General features: G+C 41.4%; 1 long non-coding RNA gene and 1 pseudogene across 1 annotated transcript in view; one reads left to right on the top strand and one right to left on the bottom strand.

The window, feature by feature from the left end:
• LOC137341395 (uncharacterized) overlaps positions 1-15676 on the top strand; it is a 118541-nt gene extending 102865 nt beyond the window's left edge. Inside the window, exon 4 of the long non-coding RNA XR_010967024.1 lies at positions 14294-15676. This is a non-coding gene — a long non-coding RNA (uncharacterized lncRNA). The remainder of the gene's footprint in view (positions 1-14293) is intronic.
• An 831-nt stretch (positions 15677-16507) lies between these two features.
• Positions 16508-18673, bottom strand: LOC137341453 (histone H2B type 1-P-like; annotated as a pseudogene).
• Between the last annotated feature and the right edge of the window lie 2003 nt (positions 18674-20676).

Consider the following 20676-nt stretch of genomic DNA (forward strand, 5'->3'; position numbering starts at 1 on the left):
TTCAAACTAGTCCAATAATTCAATTTTTTAAGGGCACAAAAGCTACTTTAGTTTTTCAAGAGTAGGCTGTAATTGGAAAAAAAAGGAGGGAGTTCTCCTGGCATTCTGGCCAACACAACCAACAAAAAAAACACAGATTATCCAGTCATTCATCTAACTTACTGCAATTGGCTACCATTGTTTGTCTTTGTGGCAGTGATTGCACTTCAAAAGTGATTCATTGGTTGTGAAATGCTTCTACGAGAGTATAATATAAGATGAAACGTAGCAGCATGGATAGAAAGCTGGTTGATGGACAGGAAATGAAGGGTTGGGGCATAAAGGGGGTTGCTTAGGTCGGAGAAGGGTTGGAAATGGTGTGTCCCATGGAGCACTCTTGCCCCTCCTGGGCCTCAGTCAGGTTAATATTTATTTACAAACTTACATTTTTGGTGGCAGCCTGCAGCAGTTCTTTTAAGGACCGCAAGTTAGGCTTCATGTAGACTTGGTTTTCCTGAACTCACCCAGTTCGGCGCAGGCTGTGTTCAGGGCGTAAGAACATAAGAACATAAGAAATAGGAGCAGGAGTAGGCCAATCGGCCCCTCAAGCCTGCTCCGCCATTCAATAAGATCATGGCTGATCTGATCCTAACCTCAAATCTAAATTCATATCCAATTTCCTGCCCGCTCCCCGTAACCCCTAATTCCCTTTACTTCTAGGAAACTGTCTATTTCTGTTTTAAATTTATTTAATGATGTAGCTTAATTTTGCACCGGGAGCCTCAAACAGACAATTAGGACCCTATTTTGCATATGCTAGAAGTCATAGAAGTCGTCGACCACGAGCATCTCAGGAGCCCTCGTCTGAGCCACGGCAGCCTTTCTGCCCCTATGCTGAAGCTACAGGGGGGAGCACCTTTTAGGGGTAGCAGTATAACTGAGATCACTTAAGAAAGACACTATGGGCTCGCACACTAGTTTGTAGGCATCTGCGTAAGCTGAAATTGAGCCTCATTTCAATAAGTTCAGCGAGTTGCTGAAACCTGTCGCGGCCATTGCAGCTTTTTGAATTACTAAGGTAAGTACTGGAAGGGTGGAGCAGCAATGTGGGTTGGGGGGAAAGAGGTCCAATAGCAATACTGCTCCTCCTGGGTCCACAGGAGTGATTTGTTAAAGTAAACAAAAATACAATAACCTACCCTTTGTTGGCGGTTGCAATAGCCATAGACCCATCTCCTGCTCCGCTCATAGAATCATAGAAGTTACAACATGGAAACAGGCCCTTCGGCCCAACATGTCCATGTCGCCCAGTTTATACCACTAAGCTAGTCCCAATTGCCTGCACTTGGCCCATATCCCTCGATACCCATCTTCCCCATGTAACTGTCCAAATGCTTTTTAAAAGACAAAATTGTACCCGCCTCTACTACTGCCTCTGGCAGCTCGTTCCAGACACTCACCACCCTTTGAGTGAAAAAATTGCCCCTCTGGATCCTTTTGTATCTCTCCCCTCTCACCTTAAATCTGTGCCCCCTCGTTATAGACTCCCCTACCTTTGGGAAAAGATTTTGACTATCGACCTTATCTATGCCCCTCATTATTTTATAGACTTCTATAAGATCACCCCTTAACCTCCTACTCTCCAGGGAATAAAGTCCCAGTCTGTCTAACCTCTCCCTGTAAGTCAAACCATCAAGTCCCGGTAGCATCCTAGTAAATCTTTTCTGCACTCTTTCTAGTTTAATAATATCCTTTCTATAATAGGGTGACCAGAACTGTACACATCCCAAAACAAATTCTGCCAGGGGGCCTAAAACAGGCATTAGGCCCCTCATTTATAAATGTAATGGACCTAACCCCAGGGACATCTTTGTCCTTGGGGCCTGCGACCCCAAAATTTACCCTTGTGTCCGTTTTACACTAATTATAGTAGCAGAAAATCAGCACTGTAACAAATAGATCTATGGCTTTGCCTACCAGTTTACTGCTAAAGCAAACATTTTCATGCACTTATATCACAATCACCAACATATCCTGGGGCAATTCTCAGATTTTAAACAAGAATAAGTTGATTCTAAGTTTAGATTACCTCACCTAAAATTTCAGCAGGGGTTTCTCCAGTGGGAGATCAGCAGAACTCCCGGAGAAATGGTATAAATGGCCGTTTGCATCATTCCTCCAGTGTCTCTGCTGGTCTCACGCCGAAGTTATGGCGGGAGATTGGAAGAACCTCATGGAAATTCAGGGTCCTTACTCTTAAAATGATAGTGTGTTTTGTTAGCCCATGTGGTGCAGGTTAAAATATTATTTAAAAGAGCAGCATATGTTGATTGCGTTTGAAGCACAAAAAATAAATCTTTTGAGTTTTCTAAACCATATTTTAAGTTTCATGTAAACTGGTGATATCACCAGTGTAGAAATATGAAAAATAATTGGGTAGTTCATTGTGCACTCGAGCGTTGTAAAACATGTTCATTGAATTCCACTGACATTACCACAAACTGAATTACCCAGTTACACATGAGTTTCAAAAATTCAGAATCAGCTGGATTGACCTTGCTGCACTTGGGATTGAATTAGCAGTGAAAATATTAACAAATAGATTACTGCAATAAAATATTTTATTGTAAAAATACTGATCATGAAGAAATATTACACAAATTGGTACGGTCAACACTCTCATTTCTTTGCAAATTTTCATAACTTAATACCCAGGAAAGGGCATGTTAAAAAAACATGCTTTTGTAATTGAAAAATTAAGCTTTGAACGGTATACATCCAACACTGACGACATTTGATGACCATGTAATGTAACTCATACAACATGGCAGAAATCTTGCCTTGAGATTGTAAAGAGGATATTATTGTTGTTGTTACAATGAGTTAAATGAGCAATTTAAAGATTGAAAAAGTGAGTCATGAGCACATGGAAAGCTTAGGACAGTCTCGCATGTTGTGAAAAGTCAAATTATCCAACATTTGTGTGTTGGAAGCCAACAGCATAGCAGTGTTCTGAATGAACTTTTGAATTAGAACACACTCTTTCAAAGGCTTATACAACAGAACGAGTCAGTACTAATTTTGTGCAATAAGAGACCAGTAAATGTGAGCTTTAGATCTCGTGATGCTGCTGTGCATTGGAGGGCTGGCTTTCCAGGTTTGTACTGCCACCAGATGAGGCTCCCTGCCAGCAGTGTGAACTTGGAAAGTCCCCTCCTGTCCCCACCAGGTGCCAGCTTCCTGTATCATCTAGTGCTGAGGCCTGTTCAAAAATCCCCATGAACAGAGACATATTGTTGGGAAGTGTGGAGGCAGTTTTTTTTCATTCGTTCATGGGATGTGGGCGTCGCTGGCAAGGACAGCATTTATTGCCCATCCCTAATTGCCCTTGAGAAGGTAGTGGTGAGTCGCTGCAGTCCGTGTGGTGAAGGTTCTCCCACAGTGCTGTTAGGTAGGGAGTTACAGGATTTTGACCCAGCGACGATGAAGGAACGGCGATATATTTCCAAGTCGGGATGTTGTGTGACTTGGAGGAGAATGTGGGTGATGTTGTTCCCATGTGCCTGCTCGGTGTCTGCCCTTGTTCTTCTAGGTGGTAGAGGTCGCGGGTCTGGGAGATGCTGTCGAAGAAGCCTTGGCAAGTTGCTGCAGTGCATCCTGTAGATGGTACACACTGCAGCCACGGTGTGCCGGTGGTGAAGGGAGTGAATATTTAGGGTGGAGGATGGGGTGCCAATCAAGCGGGCTACTTTGTCCTGGATGGTGTTGAGCTTCTTAAGTGTTGTTGGAGCTGCACTTATCCAGGCAAGTGGAGAGTATTCCATCACACTCCTGACTTGTGCCTTGTAGATGGTGGAAAGGCTTTGGGGAGTTAGGAGGTGAGCCACTCACCGCAGAATATCCAGCTTCTGACCTGCTCTTGTAGCCACAGTATTTATGAGGCTGGTCCAGTTAAGTTTCTGGTCAATGGTGACCCCCAGGATGTTGATGGTGGGGGATTCGGTGATGGTAATGCCGTTGAATGTCAAGGGGAGGTGGTTAGATTCTCTCTTGTTGGAGATGGTCATTGACTGGCACTTGTTTGGCGCGAATGTTACTTGCCACTTATCAGCCCAAGCCTGGATGTTGTCCAGGTCTTGCTATACGCGGGCACGGACTGCTTCATTATCTGAACACTGTGCAATCATCAGCGAACATCCCCGTTTCTGACTTTATGATGGAGGGAAGGTCATTGATGAAGCAGCTGAAGATGGTTGGGCCTAGGACACTGCCGTGAGGAACTCCTGCAGCAATGTCCTGGGACTGAGATGATTGGCCTCCAACAACCACTACCCCATCTTCCTTCATGCTAGGTATGACTCCAGCCACTGGAGAATTTTCCCCCTGATTCCCATTGACTTCTATTTTACTAGGGCCCCTTGGTTCCACATTCGGTCAAATGCTGCCTTGATATCAAGGGCAGTCACTCTCACCTCACCTCTGGAATTTAGCTCTTTTGTCCATATTTGGACCAAGGCTGTAATGAGGTCTGGAGCTGAGTGGTCCTGGCGGAACCCAAACTGAGCATCAGTGAGCAGGTTATTGGTGAGTGAGTGCCGCTTGATAGCACTGTCGACGACACCTTCCATCACTTTGCTGATGATTGAGAGTAGACTGATAGGGTGGTAATTGGCCAGATTGGATTTGTCTCTTTATTTGGCTGTGCTATACCTGACCTGGAGTGATTGAAGCTGACACTGGGAAGCTGAAATGGGAAGAGTTCCATTTCCCATCCTTAATATCCCTTGCCTTGATGAGCATTAAAATGTAATGAAAACATGTTCTGGAAGATTTTTCAGCCTCTCTAGCATTTATTAAACTAGATGTGATACTGCATTTGAGTGTGTCAAACCCAAGCAGTGTAAGACGCTCCTCTCCATACTTAATGCAAATTGATTCAGAAACCAACTGTATTTACAACACAAAAGGAATAAATGAAGATAGTTGAGGACTCATGAAGCAGATCAAATAAGGGTCTTGTAGAAGAACCCAGCTAAGAAAGAGCACCTGTGATGCTGATATAGATACATATCTGTTGTGCACTAGGCTCATTAAGGCCTTGATAAAAATTATAACAAGGGCTATGTCTCCTAATGTGTTCAGAGCACCTAGGAGGGACAATTTAATTTTTGCCGATAGTGTAAAACAACCAGTATTTGGATTGGCTGCCTGTTATACACCTCTCCCAATGTTTGTTTCTATTGATTTCAATGAAAACGATAATCGGGAGAGGTGTATAATGGGCGGCCGATCTAATATTGGCTGTTTTACACTATCGGCAAAAGATAAAATTACACCCTAGATGTTTAGCGCCCATCTACTGTATGAAGGGCACTGTCCCTCAAGTGGATCTTTAATGCTAAATGTAATTTCTGTGTAGCTGTTTGTTAGTCACTGCTTCTGTGCTATATTACTGGTACTATTCCATCTCCTGTGGCATTGCACATGGGAGTGAAGGCCAAGTGTAGTTTTTAAGTGAAGCAGGGTTGGGAGAAGAGCATAATTGGACTAGGGCACAGAGACATAATTCAGTTTCCATTTTCAAATCATACATTCAGTGCTCATTTTTCAATTTTTATTAAAATTTCCTATGTCCACATTAATAATGGAAACTGCCTATGTAAACTTGTCACACTGGAATTACAACCTCCCAACAATGGGACAACGACCTGCATTTTCTGAACAGGTTTAACCTTCTAACCTTTGCGGTTGGTATCTTCTGTTTGTATGGCAGCTTTTTTGAATAAGCAGCTATTTTATGACTGTATGAATAACTTGCAATGTACCTTGCCTACAGAATGTTTGAGGTTCGACTTGAGTGCACTGCGATTGGCAGCTCTATATGTGAAAAATTATAGTCAGTCTTCAATCTTTCTTCGCTGGATTCTTCTACAAGACCTTTATTTGATCTGCTTCATGAGTCCTCAACTATCTTCATTTATTCCTTTTGTGTTGTAAATACAGTTGGTTTCTGAATCAATTTGCATTAAGTATGGAGAGGAGCATCATACACTGCTTGGGTTTGACACACTCCAATGCAGTACCACATCTAGTTTAATAAATGCTAGAGAGGCTGAAAAATCTTCTGGAACGTGTTTTCATTACATTTTTATGCTCATTAAGGCAAGGGAAATTAAGGATGGGAAATGGAACTCTTCCCATTTCAGCTTCCCAGTGTCAGCTTCAGTCACTCCAGGTCAGGTATAGTACAGCCAGAATCAGAGACAAACTCCCTGTACCCTTCCCAACAATATGCCTCAGCTCCACCCTCAACCCTTTATTGCATCAGTGTGACATTTCTTTTTCCATTTCTCACACCTCTTTGAGTGAGATTGCCAATAAGTGCTCAATGAGGGACAATTTTGTGCTATAGGCCCATAACCACTGAATTGAGACTCAATTTCAGTAGGGCCATTGTAGCCAACAGACTGAAGAGACTTTCATCTTATCATTCTGGACTAGATTTAAGCCTAGGTCCCATTGGTGAAAGCTTAGTGTCTAACCCATTGCTCTAGTCAGTTCCTCTTCTAAATACCTGGAGTTGATGTCAATGCTCAGAGAATGCAGGCACTCTCTAAACATTTTGAAGTTAAATTCTAGAAGAGGAGTTCCATGCATACAAATAAGCACACATACACAGAGCCAGGAAAAATAAACAAAGTACTGCCTGACTGACTCTGATACCTGTCTCAAACTGGTAGCTGCATTATAAATGTACCGTAATGTCCTCAAGCATGCTTGGTTTGACACCTCTAACTTATTTTGATTGGCATCTAAGGCTTCCCAAACATATCATGCTTTATTTATTCATGGTTATCTTCATTTTTCATCTTGGCATTCTTCCTGGTACATAAGCCCATGTTCTTGGCCAGGGTGTTGGCCTCTCACACCTGTCTCACCCTCTGATTATTAGTGGGTTTACGTTCTCCTTGCCCTCATATAAGCGACTGTAACCTCAGGATTACTGTTTGTGAATCGTGGTTTCCACTATCTGAAGATTGCCTCCATCTCTCCCAGTATTGCATACTCAACAGCTGCGTTGGCCCATAGAACATTATTTATACTTGCTAGGTGCCTGTTTAAGTAATTTAGCAGCTTTAGGAATGGCGCTCAGTTGTGCATTATCTTTAGCACACCTTAACGGACCCGAGCTTCCAAAAAATGTAAAGAGCAAAGTTGTGTATTCCTACAGGTGCACTAAAAAAATTGCATGAGAGAATTCATTCCTATTTAATGTGCTGTATGTGCACTGAGGAATTTCACCCATCCTTTTAATGTTTAATAACAATGTAAATTACAGATCATCTTCCATTAGCACGTCAAACATAATGTGCAGTGTATCACCACAGCAGACCATAAATAGGCAAATAATGCTTCATCTTGGAAAGGGAAGTGTTAACTTCTAGGAATTAACTACAACATCACTGCCATAGTCAGCACTAATGTAAACTTTGTTTTGACATTCCACATCAACATTAAAGCAGATGTTAAGGGGAATTGTATCACTGTAATGCTGAAAATCCATTTTATTTGGGGATGCAAATTGGAAATATTTATGAATTAATTTGCATAAACTTCCATCCCATTTTTGCAGCACTGTATTTGGTAGGGTCAAAAGCAACCATGATTTCCTTTGATGGCACTTTGAGCGATACTAATTGCTCTTATCATTGGGTGGCACACCAGTGAGATGCTGCAGTAGAAGCTTCTCTAACATCTATTCTTCAGAACGAATGGTTTATATGTTCAGGATGAGTAGCTTTGCAGCAATGAGAACTGACAGCTTTCTCCCTCTCACACTATCGCCTTCAGCCCATCATACTGATAAAGAAATCAGGATGACAGATTGCAAAGCTGTCATTCTAATTTGGGCTCTGTGTAGAAACAAGTCTGGACTGGCATGTGATACAAACTATTTTGGTGCTTAACCTTCATCTCTCAGTCCGAAAATGTCAAAGAGTATATCAGAAGCTTTGAAGCCCCTGAATTTTTGATCTTAATGCCACTTTTATCTTTTATTCAGTACTATGCACATTTAGCACAATCCTAATTTGGTATTAATTGGTCTTCTTAAACAACCCCTTAAGAAGATCTAGAAGGCAAATGCTTTACTTTGCCTCCTAATGCACTTTTGCCATTGGCTAAAGTAATGTAATTATCAAATTATTCTAAAATCTAAAGTAAGGGTGTTTCTCAATACTCTAATTATGGTCTTTATCCAACACCATAATTACTATTAGCCCCTGTTATTATTTTTATCTTGTCCTGTTATCACTGCTATTATCCTGCATTGTGAGCACAGATTGTGTTATTACTATTACTCCTTACTATTATTAGTACTGTTACTTAATGGGATGAAAAATGTAAAGGTTTCCTGCTGGGAAGACATTTTTTGTAGGTGAGTCACTATTTAGGGAGTGCTGGATTTTATGGATTGAAGTAGATGGAGGGACAATACTGCTAGCTACATTTTCACACAGCGCAGAGGTACATAGTTCAATAAATGGTTGATTTTTAAAAAATCGTTGGTGACATCTTTGGAGTCTTTACACCTCATCCTCCTTTTTCCCTGTCTCCGGAATAACATGGGCTGCATGGCTTAACATTTCAGAGGCACTTCAACAGCGGGAAAACCAGAAGCAATCGACCTACTTGCAGTGCCACAGAACATGGGGTAATTTTTGCCTGCTGTGAAACCCACAGAACCTGTTGGAACGCTGGTTGTTCATCCTGCCCAATATTACCCCACACTGACTTCAATGGAGAGTAAAATCAAGTGGGGTGTAAAAGCAGCATTGCACCCAATCTCGTCAGTTTCCCGATGGGCAGGTTAGTTTAAAATAGCCTCCACGGAGTGATATTGATGGTAAAGGAGAGCAGTGTCTCTCCCTGGCAAGACCTGGCAAGTCCTGGTCAGGAAGGATTGTTCAAGTATATAAGGTGTTTAGGAAGGAATAATTAAAAGGGGGAAAGTTTACAAAAAGAATAATAAATGCATTAATTATTTATTACATTAGGTGTAACAACTTATTCAAGTTTGGAATAATGGTTCAATTCTCAGAACTGATTTCAGATTGAGGATGTTATATTCTTAAGAATGCACATTCAAAGTACAGTCCATAAAGACGCAGCAATAATATTAATTCCAAACAATCTGGATACTTTTGGTAACTGCTTTAAGAATTGTTCAAAGTAGGTATAAAAGTCAAATTATTATTCTAATTACAAACAGATCAAAATTTGTAATAAAGTATTGCTCCTTTCTACATCACAAACCAATGAATATATTAAAAGTATCTAGTTGCTCCTAAGGGTTAGACATTTGACTTTCACCTCTTGAATCCAACCAGATTGATGCAATGAAAGCACAATTTCAACTCTATGTAGAATTTGCCTGCCTTGCAGAAACAAAAAAAAATGCAAATATGGGAGGAAAGACATAATCCAGGAACATAAAAGCTCTGACCTCAAACCAGTTTAATATTTCTGATTTTCCTTTGTTGCTCCAAAAATAAACTGAAAAGCACTTTAAGGAAACTGAAACATTGGGTTTTAGGAGGTTGAATGGCTTCCTCAGTTCCTGAAAGGTAAAGTACACCTGTATTTTTCTAAAAGTACTATGAATCAACAGGTAGAGAGCCGATGTCATCACCAAAGTCTTTGCCAGCATCATTTATACGACGCAAGAGACATTTACACCATGAGTCACAATGACTGATTAGCAGGTGTTTGTTTTGATTCTCTGATGACATTTTCGGAGGATCATTTTATATCATTAACAAAAATACATAGGCTGGGAATTTCCTCACAGCTTAATTTCGCCACCGTAATTTTGCTGGAAGTGCGGTGGAAACCTCCTTCACGTGCATAAATGGTGTTTATGCCACATTTCTGGTGAAATAACGCCAGTGGAATGGGAGCAACTTCAAGAAATTTCCCACTTTATGCCCAATTTGTGTTGAAGGCAAAAACCTATGGATTGAAGTGGAAATGGAAGACTTAGCCCATGTTCATACATGTCCCAGAATTTTTGTAAAATATGGGAATTCCTCGAAGTACAGTTTAAAAATGTTGTTTTAATATAAGAACATAAGAAATAGGAGCAGGAGTAGGCCAATCGGCCCCTCGAGCCTGCTCCGCCATTCAATAAGATCATGGCTGATCTGATCCTAACCTCAAATCTAAATTCATGTCCAATTTCCTGCCCGCTCCCCGTAACCCCTAATTCCCTTTACTTCTAGGAAACTGAATATTTCTGTTTTAAATTTATTTAATGATGTAGCTTCCACAGCTTCCTGGGGCAGCAAATTCCACAGACCTACTACCCTCTGAGTGAAGAAGTTTCTCCTCATCTCAGTTTTGAAAGAGCAGCCCCTTATTCTAAGATTATGCCCCCCAGTTCTAGTTTCACCCATCCTTGGGAACATCCTTACTGCATCCACCCGATCAAGCCCCTTCACAATCTTATATGTTTCAATACGATCGCCTCTCATTCTTCTGAACTCCAATGAGTAGAGTCCCAATCTACTCAACCTCTCCTCATATGTCCGCCCCCTCATCCCCGGGATTAACCGAGTGAACCTTCTTTGTACTGCCTCGAGAGCAAGTATGTCTTTTCTTAAGTATGGACACCAAAACTGTATGCAGTATTCCAGGTGCGGTCTCACCAATACCTTATATAACTGCAGCAATACCTCCCTGTTTTTATATTCTATCCCCCTAGCAATAAAAGCCAACATTCCATTGGCCTTCTTGATCACCTGCTGCACCTGCATACTAACTTTTTGATTTTCTTGCACTGGGACCCCCAGATCCCTTTGTACTGCAGTACTTTCCAGTTTCTCGCCATTAAGATAATAACTTGCTCTCTGATTTTTCCTGCCAAAGTGCATAACCTCACATTTTCCAATATCTATTTTTAAGCTCATTAAGATAAAGGATGTTAATGCTGGGGAATAGATGTCTTTCCCTTTTTGTACCCAGTGTCAGCATTGAGTGCTCCAACAAGACAGAGCAAAGCATCCTTTATACCACTCTAGCAATGTGCTTTTGCCCCTTCTCAAAAGAGTGCTCTTTGGTGCTATATTTCCATTTCCCATACCAGCTAATTCTATGGCCTTACTGAATGAAATTGCCAGCTTAGTACTAATCAATGTCAACTTGGGACAGTTTTATGCTGTGGGGTCATGCTCATTAGGAACTGCTTTGAAACCACCCAAACCTAATTCCCAGCCTTACAACCGGCAGAAAGAAAAAAATTCATACCAGGAATCTGGGCTGCATTCAAATCCATATGTGAAAAATAAATGAGAAAGTGTGCTAACCCATTACGCTAAGTCTCTGCAGAGCTGGGAGTGCTGACAAGCACTGAACCCAAATTAGGTGAATTTGTGACTGAAGCTGTAATGAGAAAGATAATGGCATCTTAAAAAAGAAAAGTGCTGTTTTCAGAATAACAAATGTATCTGCAGCCCTGTGGGGTTATATCATGGAGGAAAAATTTTCACTTAATAGATGGGTTTATGTTTTTGTCACTTATCAAATACAGAAGAAATCTTGCCCATGGTCGCTAAGTAGTTTCTGATCTCAGGAACTCTTATGAGTAAGGGGGTATGTATCCTCGTTGTGAGAAAACATCTGTCCCATCTCTGTATACTAGCAGCGAGGCGGAAGGAAATATGTGGCCTCATGGTGGATTGCTCCATCGAATTCGTGCCACATGAATTGGAAGGGAGTTGGTAACATCATAGTGGCAATATATTCTGCAGCAGGTGAGTCAAAATAGTTCGGCTAATTATTCATACTCCTTAACGTACATGAAACTGCTTGTGAACCTGCAATGAGGAGCTCGGTTAAGAAGTTCTGCCATCTTGAATTGTGTACTAATTTACTTTTTAAATGACAATTTTGGAATATCCTGCCCCTCTACTTCCTTGCCTCTGAATTTAATGTTGCATTCATGTGACAAGTTCAATATGAAGCAATTTTGGCATCACACCAATGATAAATTTGTCAAATGTAAATCAGGTGTCAAGGCCAGAACTGTCTTCAAAGTGAAATGGAGTGAGGCGTCTCAGTCCTCTTCACTGCATTGTCAGTTTAGGTCCCGTTTTAGAATTCAAGCTGCATTTACACTATGACCGCAGTGTTAATTACACTGTGAATGCACCCCGAAATAGTCTCAGTTAGAGCCAAATGTAGGCTTTAATAAATATATTTCAAATAAGCAAATTCAGATTAATTCATCATTTGGCCTCATTGTCCAATCTAAACCCTGTGAGAAATGTTATTATGGTATAAAAATGGCATTAAATTCACCCTGAATGCAGTATTAGCTTTACAATGGGATGCTGCTGCAACAATCCTCCAGTAAAGTACCTACTTGTGTATGAATAGCTATCTGTTTGGTTCCAGTACTGCTTCGAAATCATGAGCCGGTGAATGCTGAATAAATGGCGCCTGCCGTTCAGTAGACTTACTCTTGCCCATAGACTTTTCATGGGATTTTGCAAGGCAAGTTCCTCTCATGGGGCCCTCAGTCCAGCGTGGCACCCTCTCCCGGGCATCTGGGACCTGTGTGTACAGGACAAGCAACTATCTATCCCTTTAAGCAATCAGATTGAAGCACACAGAGTCAGAACTGGGAAGTATAAGTTAGAATAGTAAATTCAATGTCAGATCAGGTACAGAAAGCGAAGTAAAGAGAGGGTAAGAAATATTGAATTGAGAGATACAGAGATAAAAGAGACAGAAATAAAAAGTAAAAAAATAAAAATTAAAAATTAAACTCCACATTTGTAAAAGTAAATTTTCAGTGCCAGAGAGGTTGTTTAGCAGTCATTAAGCCTAACCAGGTCGTTAACAGGGTGTTTAGACTTAAAAAAACTTGATGTACCTTATTTTGGCAAGATTATTTCATATCCATCACGGCAGTGTAGGAACTTCACTCTGTTCCATTCAACTGAACGGTGAGTCAGCCAATGAGATCTCCTTCCCGCAAAGCTTACGGAGGAGCAGGGCATCTGGTACAGCAACTTCCGGATTTCCGCGTTTAACTGCGGGATCGCCAGAAGTTGTTCTACCATTTGCACAGAAATAACAGTGAGCGCTATTAGGCTCACCGTTATTTTCAGAACAAAATCCAGCCCCATGTCTTTCTGCACTGACAAGAATGCAATTACAGTGATCCTTTTGTTTTCAGACTGTCCTACATTGACTATGATAGAAGTAGAACAAATTAGATCCTTGTCCTGGCGGAAACTTGGAGTAAACTATGCTGGAGATGTTCCAAGTAGGAGCACAAATAGGGCTTTTACAATTGCTTGCTTGGAAGCTGACTTCTGGTATACACAACAGGAGTCTTGTTTGACTTATCCACGTGCAATTAAATCAAGATAATATATCATTATGTTGTCTGGTTAACTACAATAATCCATTATGTTGCCGAGTAAACTATAACAATCATAGACACAAAGTCAGACTTTCATTTAAGCCACCACTTTAGCTTCTACACCAATAGGTGCGGCTTGTTACTGTCTAATTGGCTGAGCTTTTCTTACCATCATTTTCATCTTTTACCCTCCACCTGTCAACTGAGTTACAGTTATAACTGCAAGTTAATTTTGAATTAACTGCGTTGAGCATTTGGATAAAAGTATGTTGTTGGAACTAAATCTGATTTAAAATGCATCCTTTTAAAGAAATGGAAGTTCTAAATTGCATGACCATTGACTGCCTCATGTGCTACAACCAATCATTTGTTGCAAACTGGAGAAATGTTCCATTCCGGAGCATTGTATTTTCCATCAGCTTCATCCGCACAAACCTTTCCCCCCTCCCACCAAATATGCCCTTCAAAGTACTCTGGTAAGCTGTCATTCTGAAACATTTCGGAGGCAAGGTTGGTGTTGTACTTTTGAACATAATACTTTAATCTTCGGTCCCCAGTGCAGATAGTTATTGGAGCCATCAATGAACAATCGAAAACAAAAGTAACTAATGTAAGCAACTGTAATTTTGTTTTCATTCTAAATTGTACTCTGTTGCTAACTACTTACAGTTTCTTCTCACTCATCTTAAGGTTCATTCTGTAGTGGAGTCTTCCTGCCCCTTTAAGGTATCCTGCAGTCTTAATTGTTCCACACATTTTGGAAAAATGACATTGTAGGGAAATCTGTGTATGTAAAGTTTATTCAAATGCATCTAAAATGTTTTCAAGCAATATAATCATAATCTTTTGATTGCCAGGGGCAATTTTTCTTTTTTCTCCCCATAGAATCATAGAAAATTTACGGCACAGAAGGAGGTCATTCGGCCCATCGTGTCCACGCCGGATTGAGGCAATCATCATATTGGTTCCAAATCACGGATTGTTGTAAAAACCCAACTGTTTAACTGATGTCCTTTAAGGCAGGAAACCTGTCAACCTTACCCAGTCTGGTTCATATGTGACTGCATTCCCACACCAACCTAGTTGACTCTTAACTGCCCTCTGAAGTGGCCTAGCAACCATTCAATTTTACAAGGACAGCTAGAGATGGGCAATAAATGCCTGCCTTGCCAGTGACATCCACATCCCAAGAATGAATTTTTTTAAAAAGTAACAGCAATCATTATTTTGTAAAAGAATTCTGTCATCTGTCTCTTTCTCATCATGAAGAACTTTCAATGACAAAAGTTAATGTGTAGCAGTTTTGAAAAACAGCTAATAATTTTGTATCCAAAACATTGGCCCCTGTCCAAAAAAATGAATCTAGGCTATTAATTTGAGTTATAGGCAATATGAATCTGCTGGCAGAAGAATGCATGAATGAGAAAGGCCATTTAGATGTTTCTTCCATAGATCATGTGCAATTCACTTTGTGTGAGCTGTACCCAGCTTACTTAATTCCTTGAGGGAAGGTACTGCAAAGTTTCTCTCTGCCCCCCAAATATAATTGATCAAAGCTTCCAAGTATCTATTACAGCGTACGACCTTCTATATCAATCCTTGACAAGTTTATTTCCATTGAATGATATTTCCATGGTTGAAGCAGTTCAAGAACTATCATATATTTAATAATTTCTATTTATATTTACCCTAATAATGTTCAACTCTCTTCCTAACAAGGTATCCTTGCAGCTCATTTTTGAAAGGAGTTAATCAATATAACATTAACTGATTTTGGCTAAAATTTGCAATGTGTTTGGGAGAAAAAGAGTCAGGATAGTCCTCAACTGTGGCAAAAATACAGGGAAATCTTATTTAGTATTCTGGTACACCCTCACTTGGAGCTGAATGGTTGGGACATTGTTTTGCATTGTGTCTGCACAGCTGGGCATGAAATCGATATATGTAACGTTCCTTTGCTGATTTTTGTACATGCAAAAATGACACAAAATTCTAGATCGCCAATTAAACTTGGGATTATCAAATATTTTTGTATGCTGCAAATCCCACAGCTCACTGTTTTCCTTTTGGGAATGATACTTATTTCTGACTTGTATTCAGATTGATCTATGGTCAGAGGGATCGAAAACCAGAGAAGTTAACTGGAATAATTAGTTAACTTGGGGCCACTCTTTCACCCCTGAGTTGCATTGTTAGGGCATGGCAGGAGATCACTGAATGCACTATTTTGATGTGGATTTTGCCTTACACGGAGAGAAGGCATGTAGATGGGAAGAAAATAAAATAATTACTTAAGACATTTTTTTCTACTTGTTTTGTTTACTTAATGAAGTGAATTGTGAAAAGAAAAAACACCAATAGAAAAGGTTTTAGACGCCAATCTATAATCTGCATCCATCCAGCAGTTATATAATGAGTACTGTGGTGAAAAATGCTCCTTAAAACCTCAGGTTGATTTTTTTTTCAAATCCCCAAAAAAAGTGGTAATTGATTCCTCCATGCCGATATGGTACTTTTAGATGGGAGTCCTTATTATGTATTCAACTCATGAAATGAGGCATGCTTTATATAATTGGAGTCCAAAATCTCATAAATCATTAAGATTGACTATTGATGTCAAAATGTTATTAGTTAAAGCAAATCTATCCATATAGAAATATCATGAATCCGTTCAGCTGATAAATCACAATGTAAACGTTGAGCTGTAGGATTTCAATGTTTTGTATTTTTGGTAAAAATTATCAGAGGAAGAATATCTACAGCTGTAAAGAACAGATATCACCTTGCACTTCGGTAGAAAGATTAATTACTTGACGGAGGTAAAGCAAAAAGAGGGAAAATTCTAGAAAAGTAACAATTCCTCACCTTAATTTAGGAGCAAGAATTACAGTTTGATGTATTTTACTAACGGTGGATTCATTTTTTCTTGTTCCAGTTTAAGGATCAAAACTCTGGGTACAGAGCAGAACTCAAATCCCAGGTAGCGAAGAGGTACAGACCATTGAAGGAGGAATGTTTTGGAAGCATTTTAGACATTGAACTAGCTGATCTGTTGTGGTATTGATCATGGGTTTGTTTTTTTCAGTTCACTGTGGAGTTTTACTTGGAGCTGGTGTATTTGGTCACCTCCTTTGTCCCTTCTGACTTGGCCCATGCTTGGCCAGCTCCCCCGGGCAAGAGCAGGTTCACGGCAGTCTGGGATCTCCTGGGACCTGATGGTGCGGTGTTTGTTGTTATGGGCTGGGGCGGGAAGCCTCACTCGCGATGCACTCATATATATCATTCACAAAGGAGTTCATGATGCTCATGGCCTTGGAGGAGATGCTGGTGTCAAGGGGAATCTGCTTCATCGCTTTGTAGACATGGATGGAGTAACCCTCCTTCGTCAGCCTTATCCGTTTCTTGCCATCCTTTGCTGGCGCTTTATTCCCTGTTTTCTTGGCGCACTTCTTGGGAGCGCTCTGCGGAAAGAAAAGAAGGTGGAGCCAACACCAAAAAGAAGGTGGAACGGACACCGAAAACATCTCACAGACATATTTTTTTAAAAAGAGGCTTTTAAGCGAAAGAAATGCTGAAGCTTTTTAAACGTTTGTAGCATTCTTGATGTTAAGCCATCAGCAAACTTACTGTTTACTGAATCGCGGACTAATTGACACTCCCCAACCTTCCTTCTTCATTTCCTTTGAGGGGGTGTCACGTTACGGATGTATTCGTCTTAGGCAAGCCACTGTGGCTTCATGCTCGGTCAAGCTCGAAGCTCCATGTTTGTTATGTTCATAAGATCGGGGTTTGGCCACCAGTCATCCGCACTCTGTATTGTTATGAGTTTCATGCTGGCCACATTACCCTTAAGTTTGGGTCCGTTGTACCGTTTTAGCTGATTTGAATGAACCCAGCGATCTTAGGATCGACGGGTAGGTCCTTGACAGTGTATTTTGTATATTTGTGGACTTAATTTGTTGATAATGGAATACGGGCCTTCAAATTTTGGTTTCCATTTTTCCTCATATCTGTTAAGGCGGAGCATCACTTGGTTGCCTGTCTCATACATACCCTTCTGAGGTAGTCTGAGTCTGGTCCAGTGGGCCTACTTGGGCGTGTCCAATATTTCGGGCTGCTGATAGTTGCACTTGTAAGTGCTGTTGTAACTGCTGCATCAGGGTGTCCATTTTTACACCCATTTTTGATAAATGACCTGCCATCTACACTTCAGGGAGGAGCATCTTTCTACCGGTCATTATTTCAAACAGACTATACACTGTTTTAGAAGGGGTGTCTCGAATGGTCATTAGAAGGAGGGGTAGCAAGCTATCTCATTGTTTTCCTTAATCGGAGAGGGACTTGGCTAATCTTTTCTTTATCGTTCGATTCATTTGTTCCACTATTCCTGCCACTTGAGGATTATATGGAATGTGAAATCACTGTTGGATTCCTAATAATCGCAGTGTTTCTTGCAATAATTTCTCCAGTGAAATGCATTCCTCTATCCAATTCATTAGTATCTGGCAATCTCCAGGTGAATACATGTTCAATCAGGACCTTTGCTGTTTGATAGGCAGTGTTTCTTACCATTTGGAAGGCCTGTACCCATTTCGAGAAACAGTCTATCACGACCAGGGCATTTTGCTTTCTTCACGCAGTGCGAGGTAAGGCCCCAATTAGTCAATCTGTAGGCATTTAGAATCATAGAATCGTTACAGCACAGAAGGAGGCCATTCGGCCCATCGAGCCTGTGCCAGCTCTTTGTAAGAGCAATCCAGTTAGTCCTATTCCCCTGCTCTTTCCCCGCAGCCCTGCAAATTTTTTCTCTTCAAGTCTTTATCCAATTTCTTTTTGAAAGCCACAATTAAATCAGCATCCACCACCCTTTCAGGCAGCGCATTCCAGATCATGACTACTCGCTGCGTGAAAATGTTTTTCCTCACGTCGCCTTTGGTTCTTTTGCCAATCACCTTAAATCTGTGTCCTCTGGTTCTCGTCCCTTCCGCCAATGGGAACAGTTTCTCTTTATTTACTTTATCTAAACACGTCATGATTTTGAACATTTCTATCAAATTTCCATGGCCCTGATGTGGCTTTAACACGTCCTGGCAAAATTTAAATTTTTGGACTGGGGTCATATTGGGCATAAGTGATACATTGGTTTACCACTTCCCGAACAACGTCACCCATTGTAGGCCACCAAATATTCTGGAGTAGCCTCTGAATCAGGTCAACTCCATTCTGATGTCCGCTGGTCATATGAGTCCACCGGACAATTTCCATACGTAATGGGGTAGGAACCTCCCTGTAATCTATGGTGGACCGCCATGAACTGTTAGGTTTCCTGACTGGCCAGATTAGGGAATTAAGAGTACTGGCCGTTTTGCCTTAATCAACTAGGGAGTGCACTACGGTCATCACTGGCCCTTCCGCCTTCCTTGGGAAGTGGTATTGCCAAGCTGGTCGCAGGGCATCAGGCCCTGATATCTGGACCTCGCGATCCTCCCTACTGCACTCGTTCTTATGTGTAGCCCAGCAACCCGCATTCCTCAATATAGTCTCAACGTCCACCCACTCATTTCGTAAAAGGCATCCCAGGTCGTACATTCGTTTTGACCCCACAGACCAGATTTCCCCTCGTGTTTGATAACTATTCCTGCTTGTTTTGTGCCTTTTTCCACCTGCCACAGACAGCAGTTAACCATATCCGCCACAATGCCATGGCTACCTAGCCAGTCCACTCCCAATATACCGTCCTCTGTTTCTCCTTGCATTCTAGTGTGTACCATATTATGTCATATTTGCCACGGTTAGGCCAGTTTCCACTATTTCCCCTTTCTCTCCGCCTCCTCCAAATCCTTCTAATTCTATAAATCCCTTAAAACCAAACTGTTGTGGTAAGTCTCTCCACCGACACGTGTGAGATGCCCCGGAGTCGACTAGTAATATTCTGGAACATCCTCCTACCCATGTGTCTACATGGGGTCTACCGTGGCGATTCGTATGTATTCAACCAATGGATCCCTCTACCGGCGAGGCTGGGGATTGTCAACTTGTATGCTGGCCGTGATCATCCGTATTGAACGGTTGGGTGCCATCTATCCAGCCCCCTTTTCCAGAATTACCCATATTCCTTTCCAGTTGTTCCACAAGCGTTCTATCTCTGATTCCCCTTCCTTACTATTTCCGTTTGGGCAAGCTACACCTGTAATTTTTTAGGACATTGCCGGGAAAAATGATCTGCCTGGCCGCAATACCAACACTCTGGTCCCGACCGGTCTCTGTTTGGGATCGATGGGGCAGGACGGTACTGGGATCTTCCCTCGTTCCTCCAGTGGGGCCATTGGGCCTCTCTGGGGTTGTACTGCATGTATCTTGGCTGCCCGTGCCATATAATGTTCCCATTTGCGGTTCATCCACCCCACTACCCATACCTCATTATGGATTGCTACCCATGGAATCATATATGTCATTAATGGTCTCATATTTATCATTTAATGCCCCTCGGAGATACTGGATCCACTGCCTTCTACCTGGGCGGTCCATACCATTACGATCTTCTGCTGGGAAGGCACCTTTATAATGGTTCCATAACCTGTCTGCAAAAGCCTGTGGGTTTTTGTTATTTTCCTGTCTACATTCTAGTAACCCTTTAAAGGCTGTTGGGTTTGAATCTGGTCCGTGCCTCATGGCTTTCCATACCATCCCTCTAGCTTCCTCCCAAGTACCGTCCCCATTTTTAAAGTCGCCTGGTAGCGTGGTTGTGCCTTATATACCACAGGGTGACATACGTGAAGTAATAACTTTACCCTTTCCTTGTTATCGCATTAGTGTAGATCGGAGGCTTGCTCGACCATAGCCAGGCTGCTACCGGGGTCCTCTGGGATCTTTATTATCAGGATGTCATGCGCCATCTCTTTTAGCTGCCGGCTATCGTATGGGATTGTTGTGGGAAATCACCACTCGGAGTCAGACTTAAAGATTCAACATGCAGTTTATTGAACAAAGCTTTGGGAGAAGCGCTTGGCACTCTGCAGTGCACGTAGTCACCTTCTCAATTTTAAAATGGTCGCTGAGCTTCTTTTATACATGACAAGTACAGACATTTAGCAGTTAGTACATCATCAGCCTTGGTTAGTTACACATTAGCCAATTAGGCCCCGACAGCAACAATTGACCTCCAATCACATTAAAACAACTGTTATCAACTTAAGGCAGTCTGGTTTTTGTATCAGTTTGTGGAATGCCTTTGTCTAAATCAGCACATTTTAATGTCTTTTCAGAGA

The sequence above is a fragment of the Heptranchias perlo genome, chromosome 23 (genome assembly GCF_035084215.1).
Source record: "Heptranchias perlo isolate sHepPer1 chromosome 23, sHepPer1.hap1, whole genome shotgun sequence".
Lineage (NCBI taxonomy): Eukaryota > Metazoa > Chordata > Chondrichthyes > Hexanchiformes > Hexanchidae > Heptranchias > Heptranchias perlo.